The sequence below is a fragment of the Oncorhynchus masou genome, unplaced genomic scaffold (genome assembly GCF_036934945.1).
Source record: "Oncorhynchus masou masou isolate Uvic2021 unplaced genomic scaffold, UVic_Omas_1.1 unplaced_scaffold_7366, whole genome shotgun sequence".
Lineage (NCBI taxonomy): Eukaryota > Metazoa > Chordata > Actinopteri > Salmoniformes > Salmonidae > Oncorhynchus > Oncorhynchus masou.
In genome coordinates, this window is record NW_027013822.1 from 2,501 (window position 1) to 15,096 (window position 12,596).

The following is a 12,596-nucleotide window of genomic DNA, read 5'->3' on the forward strand; positions in this document are numbered from 1 at the left end:
TAAATTTTTTCTTTCTTAATTTGACCAACAAAAATGGTTTAAAAGACTACACTAAGAGAACAGAACAGCAACACGACTTTACACTGAACAACAGTCAGTAACTATTCAACAAGTTTGACTGGTTCCAGGGGATTGGTCCCTTTCCCACAGCCACTGTAGGAGTCTGCCAAGAGAGACTAGTTTTGGTCTCTTTCCCACAGCCACTGTACGAGTCTGCCAAGAGAGACTAGTTTTGGTCCAAGTGCTTCAAGAACAAACAGACAGCCGTTGAATGTTAAAGTCATCCGCTCAGCTCACAGACAAGCACAGCATTTCAAGTAGGGTCTCATCTTATCTTATGTTTTAGAAGTAAAAAGAAACAAACTAATCTGTCTGGTGTATACCGTAACAACACACAGAATTCAGCTTTGTGCATGGATGCTTACTTTCGTATATTAACTCTCTTCATAAATGTCTAAAATAGATACAGAAATAACTTTTTATTTTATTTATTTTTACTCACGAACTGTATGGAACGGTTCGTTATTGTCCTTCTCAGCATCAGAATAGCCCTGGCCGTGTCCTAACCGGATCCTAGACTTGTTAGTCCCATCTTTGACAACACTTATGTTTGGCACCATAGATAAACAATAGGAATTAGCAAAACAGAACAAACAGATCTGGGATCAGGCTCATACAAACAATGGCTTTGTTTACTCGTGTAGCCCAGTATTTACAGAGTTGTTGATTGAATACAGGAAGTGTACTTTAAGTTCCCTGTCCTGATATAGCTGTCTTGTTATTCAGTTCCTTAAGTGGAATTAAAATGATTCTGGGACTGTTGCTAATGGTAGTGGCATGTTCACTTCAGAAGCGATAAAACACCGGAGATGGGTCTAACTCTGCTAGTAGTGGCAGTTTTCTTTAGACTAAGAGGGACTGAGGACTGTCTAGTAGTGGCAGTGTTCACTACGTAAACGATAAAACACCGGTCTAACTCTGAGATTGGTTTCTTTAGACTAGAGGGACTGTTAACGCTGGTAGTAGTGGCAGTGTCTACTTCGTAGCGATAAACACCGTCTAACTCTGAGATTGGATTTTCTTTCAGACTAGAGGGACTGTTGCTAGTAGTAGTGGCAGTGTTCGCCGTAGCGATAAAACACTGGGTCTAACTCTGAATGGGTTTTTCTTTAGACTAGAGGGACTGTTGCTAGTAGTAGTGGCAGTATTCACTTATTAGCGATAAAACACGATCTAACTCTGAGATGGGGTTTCTTTGAACTAGAGGGACTGTTGCTAGTAGTAGTAGTGGTGTTAACCATTAGCGATAAAACACCGGTCTATCTAAGGTCGTTTTTCTTTAGACTAGGACTGTTGCTAGTAGTAGTGGCAGTGTTTGCTTATGTGATAAAACACCGGTCTAACTCTTAAGTTGGTTTCTTGCAGGCTAGAGGGACTGTTGCTAGTAGTAGTGGCAGTGTTCACTTAAATAGCGATAAAACACCGGTCTAACTCAGACAGTTGAGTTTTCTTTAGACTAGAGGGACTGTTGCTAGTAGTAGTAGCAGTGTTCACTTACGTAGCGATAAAACACCGGTCTAACTCTGAGATTGGTTTTCTTTAGACTAGAGGGACTGTTGCTAGTAGTAGTGGCAGTGTTCACTTCGTAGCGATAAAACACCGGTCTAACTCTGAGATTGGTTTTCTTTAGACTAGAGGGACTGTTGCTAGTAGTAGTGGCAGTGTTCACTTCGTAGCGATAAAACACCGGTCTAACTCTGAGATTGGTTTTCTTTAGACTAGAGGGACTGTTGCTAGTAGTAGTGGCAGTGTTCACTTCAGTAGCGATAAAACACCGGTCTAACTCTGAGATTGGTTTTCTTTAGACTAGAGGGACTGTTGCTAGTAGTAGTAGCAGTGTTCACTTCGTAGCGATAAAACACCGGTCTAACTCTGAGATTGGTTTTCTTTAGACTAGAGGGACTGTTGCTAGTAGTAGTAGCAGTGTTCACTTCGTAGCGATAAAACACCGGTCTAACTCTGAGATTGGTTTTCTTTAGACTAGAGGGACTGTTGCTAGTAGTAGTGGCAGTGTTCACTTCGTAGCGATAAAACACCGGTCTAACTCTGAGATTGGTTTTCTTTAGACTAGAGGGACTGTTGCTAGTAGTAGTGGCAGTGTTCACTTCGTAGCGATAAAACACCGGTCTAACTCTGAGATTGGTTTTCTTTAGACTAGAGGGACTGTTGCTAGTAGTAGTGGCAGTGTTCACTTCGTAGCGATAAAACACCGGTCTAACTCTGAGATTGGTTTTCTTTAGACTAGAGGGACTGTTGCTAGTAGTAGTGGCAGTGTTCACTTCGTAGCGATAAAACACTGGTCTAACTCTGAGATTGGTTTTCTTTAGACTAGAGGGACTGTTGCTAGTAGTAGTGGCAGTGTTCACTTCGTAGCGATAAAACACTGGTCTAACTCTGAGATGGGTTTTATTTAGACTAGAGGGACTGTTGCTAGTAGTAGTGGAAGTGTTCACTTCGTAGCGATAAAACACCGGTCTAACTCCGAGATGGGTTTTCTTTAGACTAGAGGGACTGTTGCTAGTAGTAGTAGCAGTGTAAGACCTATGCTACCTCAACATGCATTAAATCTTCCATCATATATCACAGCGTTGCCCAACTCCGGTCCTTGAGTACGCTCAATAGTACATATTTTTCGTTGTGGACCCGGACAAGCCCACCTGTCAACGAACCCTTGACAAGTTGAATCAGGTGTTTTTTGTCTGGGGCTACGACAACAAAAAAACATGTTCTACTGGAGTAACTCGAGGACCAGAGTTGGGCAACACATATATATAATTTAACAATCATGCCGTACAAACCATACACAATGTAACAGAAACAACTTTCACGCTAACGTCGTATTAAAAAAAAAAAAAAAATTAACCTTTATTTAACTAGGCAAGTCAGTTAAGAAGAAATTCTTATTTTCAATGACGGCCTAGGAACAGTGGGTTAACTGCCTGTTCAGGGGCAGAACGACAGATTTGTACCTTGTCAGTCTCGGGGGTTTGAACTTGCAATCTTCCGGTTACTAGTCCAACGCTCTAACCACTAGGCTACCCTGCCATCTCTACACTCTAACCACTAGGCTACCCTGCCGCCTCTACACTCTAACCACTAGGCTACCCTGCCGCCCCTCCACTCTAACCACTAGGCTACCCTGCCATCTCTACACTCTAACCACTAGGCTACCCTGCCGCCTCTACACTCTAACCACTAGGCTACCCTGCCGCCCCTCCACTCTAACCACTAGGCTACCCTGCCGCCTCTACACTCTAACCACTAGGCTACCCTGCCGCCCCTCCACTCTAACCACTAGGCTACCCTGCCGCCCACTCCACTCTAACCACTAGGCTGCCCTGCCGCCCCTCCACTCTAACCACTAGGCTACCTGCCCTCCACTCCTAACCACTAGGCTACCCTGCCGCCCCTCCACTCTAACCACTAGGCTACCCTGCCGCCCCTCCACTCTAACCACTAGGCTGCCCTGCCGCCCCTCCACTCTAACCACTAGGCTACCTGCCCTCCACTCTAACCACTAGGCTACCCTGCCGCCCCTCCACTCTAACCACTAGGCTACCCTGCCGCCACTCCACTCTAACCACTAGCCTACCCTGCCATATGAATATATAAACCCCTCTCTTTTGAGAGGGTGGTGGCTAAGGAAAATAAATAACCAAAACAAAAGGGATAACTAATCAGTGTCTCTTCTAAGTCAATTTATTTGTATTTGACCTACTTCAACACTAGACAGCTGAGCATTGTCCATTTCTGATGGTTTTGACATATCAAACACCTAAATGGCTTTGTACACGACTGAGCCAAACCAAGCTGTTCTGTAGCTGGCCTAGATACGCGTCCTACATTGTTGTTGGAACCGTGCTGAATAAGAGCCAGCTGTTTGGTCAGGTCTGCTATGGAAGTCTGACAAATAGGTTCTTACGGTGAGTTTATATAACAGACACAAGCTGGATGCAACATATTATGAACAAGTGGAAATGGTTTAGTACCATGTGAAACAATCAAACGTCTGTATGACAGGTCGGAGCAGTAGTGCTCGTGTCTTCTCTTGGTCACCGTCCCAGATTAGACCAACACTCTTTGTTACATCGTATATTTACATCTCTATGTGGACATCGTGTCGGTCTGAGAGTTCCAATTTCTTTGAAACTTTTTAAAGTCCACTAGTTTTTGTTTTTTTTCTTTTTGTGGTCTTTTTTTTTCTAAACCTCTTCAGTCGATCACCCTTCAGTGAACTTATACGTTGTCGTGACTTCCTACTTCCTATTTCGGGGAGCGCTGCCCTAGCCAATCGATTCATGAAGCAACAGGTTACCGTGGCGATGATGACCACGCCCACAAACAAGGCAGAGGACATGCCCACAACCAAGGGGATGAGGAGCAGGTCGGCCGCTGCAGAGACAGAGAGAGAGAGAGAGAGAGAGAGGAGGTAGGTAGGGAGGGAGGTAGGGAGGTAGGGAGGGAGGGAGGGAGGGAGGAGGGAGGAGGGAGGGAGGGAGGGAGGGAGGGAGGGAGGGAGGGAGGGAGGGAGGGAGGAGGGAGGGAGGGAGGGAGGGAGGGAGGGAGGGAGGGAGGAGGGAGGGAGGAATTAGTTAGTCAAGTTCGGGAAAACGACTAGCTTTCCTCATAAACCGTTTAATTTACAGTTGGGAGTATTAGACAGGATATATTAGCCATGTTATGATACCTAATAACTGTTGGCTAACAGCCTCCAAAAGACAGTGAAGAGAGTGAAAACAGAAGAGACCGACACTTCATGACTTTCCATCAGTGATTCACAGAGCCACTCTTTTGTATTAGGAACTGATGTTGAGTGTGTCCACTGCAGTGATTCGTCACCACTCGCTGTATGTAAAACAGCAAGCAGTCCCAGACCCAGTGACACTCACCTCTGGCGTACAGGTAGACCCTGACACCCTCCGACTGGGCCTTGGCCCCGGTGTTGTACCATCCTCCACGGGGGTCCTGTCCCCACACTCAGCCTGGTGCAGACAAACAGGCCCTGGTCCTGGTCCTGGGCAGAGAAGATCCTCAGCCTGTAGGTGCCTGGAGACACCGGTCCATACTGACCTGTAGTCCAAAAAAGACCACAGTCTGGAAGTTTTTTTTTTTTACACCTTTATTTAACCAGGCAAGTCAGTTAAGAACACATTCTTATTTTCAATGATGGCCTAGGAACAGTGGGTTAACTGCCTGTTCAGGGGCAGAACGACAGATTTGTGCCTTGTCAGCTCGGGTTTGAACTCGCAACCTTCCAGTTACTAGTCCAACACTCTAAATCCACTAGGCTACCCTGCCGCCCCGGTTGTCAGATATCGGTGTTGTTTAGAGAAATACAGGGTATTCAAATAAGGTAGGTAAGACAACCACATACTCTAGTCATTATAATTGTTATATCTTCAATATACTTTATTGTGTTATCCTTGATAGTTTTCTTAAAAAGGTATATATTGACTGCATGTATTTTTTTTAACTGCCAAATAAATTGAACCAATTACCTCAGAGCTGTGGTTCATATTTGGCCTGGACAACCCTCAGGTAAGAGGCTAACACCCTCCCCTTCTCCTCTACGTGAGCATACACCCTTCTCTGTGCATGTGTGCCTCCTGGGCGGAGGACCGCCCTCTGCAGCCATTGGACTGCCACCTGTGCAGGAGCGGTGGTTACCACGGATACGTTGCAGAGCAGGGTGACAGTATCACCTCTCTTCAAGAGGCCCACGAGGAAGGTTGACTTACTGTGACACACTTGACCTCTGTGAGGACTGTAGGGACAGAGAAGAGAAGTGTCATTCAATTAGGTTCATTAACATTGACTTACATCAATTAGGTTAACATAGTTCAATTAGCATCGACTTACATCAATTAGAGTTAACATGGTTCAGTGCGTGACTTCATCAATTAGGTTAACGGTTCAATTAGCATCGACTTACATCAATTAGGTTAACATAGGTTCAATTAGCATCGACTTACATCAATTAGGTTAACATAGGTTCAATTAGCATAGACGTACATCAATTAGGTTAACATAGGTTCAATTAGCATCGACTTACATCAATTAGGTTAACATAGGTTCAATTAGCATCGACTTACATCAATTAGGTTAACATAGGTTCAATTAGCATCGACTTACATCAATTAGGTTAACATAGGTTCAATTAGCATCGACTTACATCAATTAGGTTAACATAGGTTCAATTAGCATCAACTTACATCAATTAGGTTAACATAGGTTCAATTAGCATCGACTTACATCAATTAGGTTAACATAGGTTTAATTAGCATCGACTTACATCAATTAGGTTAACATAGGTTCAATTAGCATCGACTTACATCAATTAGGCTAACATAGGTTCAATTAGCATCGACTTACATCAATTAGGTTAACATAGGTTCAATTAGCATCGACTTACATCAATTAGGTTAACATAGGTTCAATTCAGCTAGGTATTTGGTTGTTATTTCAATCTAACCGGTCATTAGCCAGTACTCACGTTAATGTAATGTCTTTTGTTTTTCAAACTGCCAACCTCGTAGTAGGTCAAGTGGTTTTTAGTATCTTAGCTTCACCAGGACAGCTTCCAGGTCTGAGCAGCAGCCATATATATCCATGGCTGTAGTCCCCAGTCCCCTCTGCCAGAGCGGTTTGCTCAGCCCACTCATCCCTCATGGTTCAACACACGATGATTGCTGTTAAGTAGATTGAGAGTTTTCTCCAAATGCACCAATACATCCTTTTAAATCCGAGGAGAGATGAGCAGGCCCACAGTTTGTGGGGAGAAGGCAGGGTGATCTTGTGTCATCATTTCTCCTGCAACTTCAGATGTGAAGTTGTGGTGACCCCCTCTGACTTCTCTGTGTGAGAGTGGCAAGCACTGGAGGGTCCGGGTTAAGCCTCCCAGCGTAGACGCTCACAGCACAGCGGTACACCCCCGTGTCAGCTGGGTGGGCAGAAAACAACCTGAGAGAGTAACGTCCCTCCACCTCCTTACTCCATGGAACCCCTTCCACCCCGACTGAGTCATCCCCCCAACTCACCACCCCCATCTGGACCATACCGGGCCACCTCCACCTGGGAGGGACAGACGGAGATAGACAGAAAGGTTAACCTGAGTTGTGTTTGGGATACGGCAGGCATGATTACAGTGGTCTCAAATAACCTGTTTGACCCAGCATACTTCCTGGCTCCAAATATGTTTTATCTCCACTTGGAAGCATTACATACTTTCAATAGCAGCCAACAAATAGCTGATTTTTGCAAAGTTTGATTCACATTAAAAACTTTAAGTCATGTGAGAATTGAACAACTCTGTAAGGACTTCTCAAGAGGCTCAAAGGAAGACACCTTAATAACAATAATCATTACCCAACCTCCACCCCTCCACCCATCAATGCCCTGTCCTCGCTGCTCACGGTGCCCCTCCTCATCCACTGAACCAGCAGGCCCGAGCGGCCCCCAGGGGCCAAACCAGACACCTCGCAGGTCAGAGTGAGAGGGGAGCCTAACTGGAGGGTTACCTCACCTCGCGGAGTGGACGTAACAGACAGGGAGTCAGCTGGAAAGAGGGAGGAGGGGGTAAAGGAGGAAGAGGAGGGAGAGGATAAAGGAGGAGGAAGAGGAGGGAGAGGATAAAGGAGGAGGGAGAGGAGGAAGAGGATAAAGGAGGAGGGAGAGGATGGGGTAATGGAGGAAGAGGAGGGAGAAGATAAAGGAGGAGGGAGAGGAAGGGTTAAAGGAGGAAGAGGAGGGAGAAGATAAAGGAGGAGGAAGAGGAGGGGGTAAAGGAGGAAGAGGAGGGAGAAGATAAAGGAGGAGGAAGAGGAGGTGGTAAAGGAGGAAGAGGAGGGAGAAGATAAAGGAGGAGGAAGAGGAGGGGGTAAAGGAGGAAGAAGAGGAGGGAGAGGATAAAGGAGGAGGAAGAGGAGGGAGAGGAGGGAGAGGATAAAGGAGGAGGGAGAGGAGGGGGTAGAGGAGGAGGAAGAGGAAGGGGTTAAATGAGGAAGAGGATAAAGGAGGAGGGAAAGGATGGGGTAAAGGAGGAAGAGGAGGGAGAAGATAAAGGAGGAGGGAGAGGAGGGGGTAGAGGAGGAGGAAGAGGAAGAGGAAGGGGTTAAATGAGGAAGAGGATAAAGGAGGAGGAAGAGGAAGGGGTTAAATGAGGAAGAGGAGGGAGAGAATAAAGGAGGAGGGAGAGGAGGGGGTAGAGGAGGAGGAAGATGAAGGGGTTAAATGAGGAAGAGGAGGGAGAGGATAAAGGAGGAGGGAGAGGAGGGGGTAGAGGAGGAGGAAGAGGATAAAGGAAGAGGGAGAAGAGGAAAAAATAAACAAGAAGTGCATGATTTAAAATGTGTTCACTCTGCATTCAAACTAACTTAATTTGTTAATTGTCACTGTGAATAAAGGTTTATTTGCATATTGCAACTGAAGTTAAATGCATCTCAAAATTCATCCTAAAAGAAGATCTCATCTATAGACAATACACTCTGAAAACTATTGTTAGCTATTTGATGAAACGCTTCAGTTCAGTTTATAAATCTATTGTTAACTGTAATCTGTCCAACAACAACACAACCGAGACCAGAGAGGAGAAAACCAGGTCTATTGTCTAACAAAACACACCCCACAGCTCTAACAGACAATAGAGACCATAATAGAATGAAGCAGAGCAGTTTCTGGCTGACACGATAAGAACACACAGACCCTCAGTGGGGAACTACAACACTGTCTAACAGAACATACAGACCCTCAGTGGGGAACTACAGTGGGGAACTACAACACTGTCTAACAGAACACACAGACCCTCAGTGGGGAACTACAACACTGCAACTTCTACTACAGAAAATGTTACATTCTGCTGTGCTCTCACCCCACACCCCGCAACTCTAGAAACACACCCTAAAACATACCCTGCAGCTCTAAAACACACACCCTGCAGCTCTAAAACACACCCCACAGCTCTAAAACACACCCCACAGCTCTCACACACAGCTCTAAAACACACCACACAGCTCTAAAACACACACCACAGCTCTCACACACAGCTCTAAAACACACCACACAGCTCTAAAACACACCACACAGCTCTAAAACACACACCACAGCTCTCACACACAGCTCTAAAACACACCACACAGCTCTAAAACACACCACACAGCTCTAAAACACACACCACAGCTCTCACACACAGCTCTAAAACACACCACACAGCTCTAAAACACACCACACAGCTCTAAAACACACACCACAGCTCTCACACACAGCTCTAAAACACACCACACAGCTCTAAAACACACCACACAGCTCTAAAACACAGCTCTAAAACACACCCCACAGCTCTAAAACACACCCCACAGCTCTAAAACACACCCCACAGCTCTAAAACACACCACACAGCTCTAAAACCCCACCCACTGACTCTAAAACACACCCACAGCTCTAAACACACCACCCAGCTCTAAAACACACACACAGCTCTAAAACACACCACACAGCTCTAAACACACCCCACAGCTCTAAAACACACCACACAGCTCTTCCCTCTAAAACACACCCACAGCTCTAAAACACACCACAGCTCTAAACACACCACGTTTAAAACACACTCACAGCTTCTAAAACACACCCCACAGCTCTAAAACACACCCATAGTGAGGATAGTATAGGGTCAGCCGCCAGTTCAGCTCCCTGAAAGCATGTTCGTTTCCCATTGTTGTGGGCATGATGATGATGATGTCATGAACTATCCGTGCTGGATTGGCCTACAGCACTAGATGCCATTAGTCTACAGCTAATGGAATCAGGCCAAGCTAGTAACAGCATCCGTTACATTACGTTTTAGTCATTTAGCAGATGCTCTTATTTCGAGCCACGCACTGAACCACCCCCAGACAGACAGACAGTGTCCTAACATCTAGTCTCTGAACCACAGACAGACAGACAGACAGACAGACAGACAGACAGACAGACAGACAGACAGACAGACAGACAGACAGACAGACAGACAGACAGAGTCCTAACATCTAGTCTCTGAACAACCCCCATACTCCAGACATACTCCAGACAGACAGACAGACAGACAGACAGACAGACAGACAGACAGACAGTGTCCTAACGTCTAGTCTCTGAACCACCCCCATACTCCAGACAGACAGACAGACAGACAGACAGACAGACAGACAGACAGACAGTGTCCTAACATCTAGTCTCTGAACCAACGACAGACAGACAGACAGACAGACAGACAGACAGACAGACAGACAGTGTCCTAACATCTAGTCTCTGAACCAGACAGACAGACAGACAGACAGACAGACAGACAGACAGACAGACAGACAGACAGACAGTGTCTAACATCTAGTCTCACAGAACCACAGACAGACAGACAGACAGACAGACAGACAGACAGACAGACAGTGTCCTAACATCTAGTCTCTGAACCACCCCCATACTCCAGACAGCTGCCCAAGTGGTTGAACCGTGAGGTGCCATCTCCAAGGTCCTCTGGGCGATCTTCTGCCACGCTCCATCAGGGTCCAGAATCCACTGCGACCGCCTCATAGAAGTAGGCCCCTGAGTCATCCAGGGCCACGGCGCTCATCCTCATCACTAGACATCTCTCCTCCATCTCCACTCTTCTTCACCAGCGTTATCTCTCCATCATCGCATTCTCTTCTGGTAGGAGTCCTCGGCCAGGAGTCACGCTCAGTTCTTTATCGATAGCTATGATTTCTCTCGGTGTCCCTGACACAACTCGCTACCACCGCCACGCACGCCGAACGTGATGGACAGGTGGGGTGCTGTTTTGATTGGACGGCGGCGGAGCAGGTGAGATTATCTCCGCTCCCTCTGGCACGGGTTGGCCAGTTAGAGACCGGGAGTAGCTAATCAGGGAGAGTGTCTGGAATCACTGGAGAGAGAGAGACAGAGAGACAGAGAGAGACAGAGAGAGGGAGACAGAGAGAGACAGAGAGAGGGAGACAGAGAGAGACAGAGAGACAGAGAGAGACAGAGAGAGACAGAAAGACAGAGAGACAGAAAGACAGAGAGAAACAGAAAAAGAGAGTGAGACAGAGAGAGACAGAGAGAGTGAGACAGAAACACAGAGAGAGACAGAGACAGAAAGACAGAGAAGACAGAGAGACAGAAGAGAGAGAGAGAGTGAGACAAAGAGAGGAGACAGAGAGAGTGAGACAGAGAGAGACAGAGAGAGACAGAGAGTGAGGAGACAGCGAGAGTGAGACAGAGAGAGACAGAGAGAGACAGAAAGACAGAGAGAGAGAGAGAGAGACAGAGAGAGACAGAAAGAAAGAGAGACAGAGAGAGAGACAGAGAGAGAGAGACAGAGAGAGAGAGAGACAGAGTGAGACGGAGAGAGACAGAGAGAGACAGAAAGACAGAGAGAGACAGAGAGAGACAGAGAGAGTGAGACAGAGAGAGTGAGACAGAGAGAGTGAGAGAGACAGAGAGAGACAGAAAGAAAGAGAGAGACAGAGAAAGATTAGTCATTATTACATTACTGAGAGACAGAACAGGGAAGAGATAGATATGATTACATACAAAATGTAATTCTATTAGATGTTTGGGTTATGGGCAAAGAATGTGTAGAGGTCAGGTGACCTCAGAGGAGCACTGCTTGGTGACAGAATATCAGTATGTTACAATAGTACATTGCAAAGGAAAGGTCAGAGTAGATTGTAGATAAGAAATATCATATATAGTACAGAATAGTGTGGGAAAGTATGTACCAATCAGATTTGTGTGATAGAACAAGGCAAGACACATTTCTAACCACACTGTCAGAGAGAGAACAAAGTCCACAAGATAACACCGATGTCCTCTGTTCAGGAACCAGGAAACGGAGGACAGAAAAGGCAGAGCTGGTCTAGGATCAGGGCCTCCCTGTCCATATGTAATCTAAAAGGACCAGTACTCAGTCAGAGAGCTGGTCTAGGATCAGGGGCCTCCCTGTCCATATGTAATCTAAAAAGGACCAGTACTCAGTCAGAGAGCTGGTCTAGGATCAGGGCCTCCTGTCCATATGTAATCTAAAAGGACCAGTATTCAGTCAGAGAGCTGGTCTAGGATCAGGGCCTCCCTGTCCATATGTAATCTAAAAGGACCAGTACTCAGTCAGAGAGCTGGTCTAGGATCAGGGCCTCCCTGTCCATATGGGATCTAAAAAGGACCAGTACTCAGTCAGAGAGCTGGTCTAGGATCAGGGCCTCCCTGTCCATATGTAATCTAAAAGGACCAGTATTCAGTCAGAGAGCTGGTCTGGGATCAGGGCCTCCCTGTCCATATGTAATCTAAAAGGACCAGTATTCAGTCAGAGAGCTGGTCTAGGATCAGGGCCTCCTGTCCATATGTAATCTAAAAGGACCAGTATTCAGTCAGAGAGCTGGTCTAGGATCAGAGGCCTCCCTGTCCATATGTAATCTAAAAGGACCAGTATTCAGTCAGAGAGCTGGTCTAGGATCAGGGCCTCCCTGTCCATATGTAATCTAAAAGGACCAGTATTCAGTCAGAGAGCTGGTCTA

General features: G+C 46.2%; 1 pseudogene; it reads right to left on the reverse strand.

The window, feature by feature from the left end:
• Window positions 1-4,284: 4,284 nt before the first annotated feature.
• Window positions 4,285-10,957, reverse strand: LOC135537269 (immunoglobulin superfamily member 8-like; annotated as a pseudogene).
• Window positions 10,958-12,596: the final 1,639 nt, after the last annotated feature.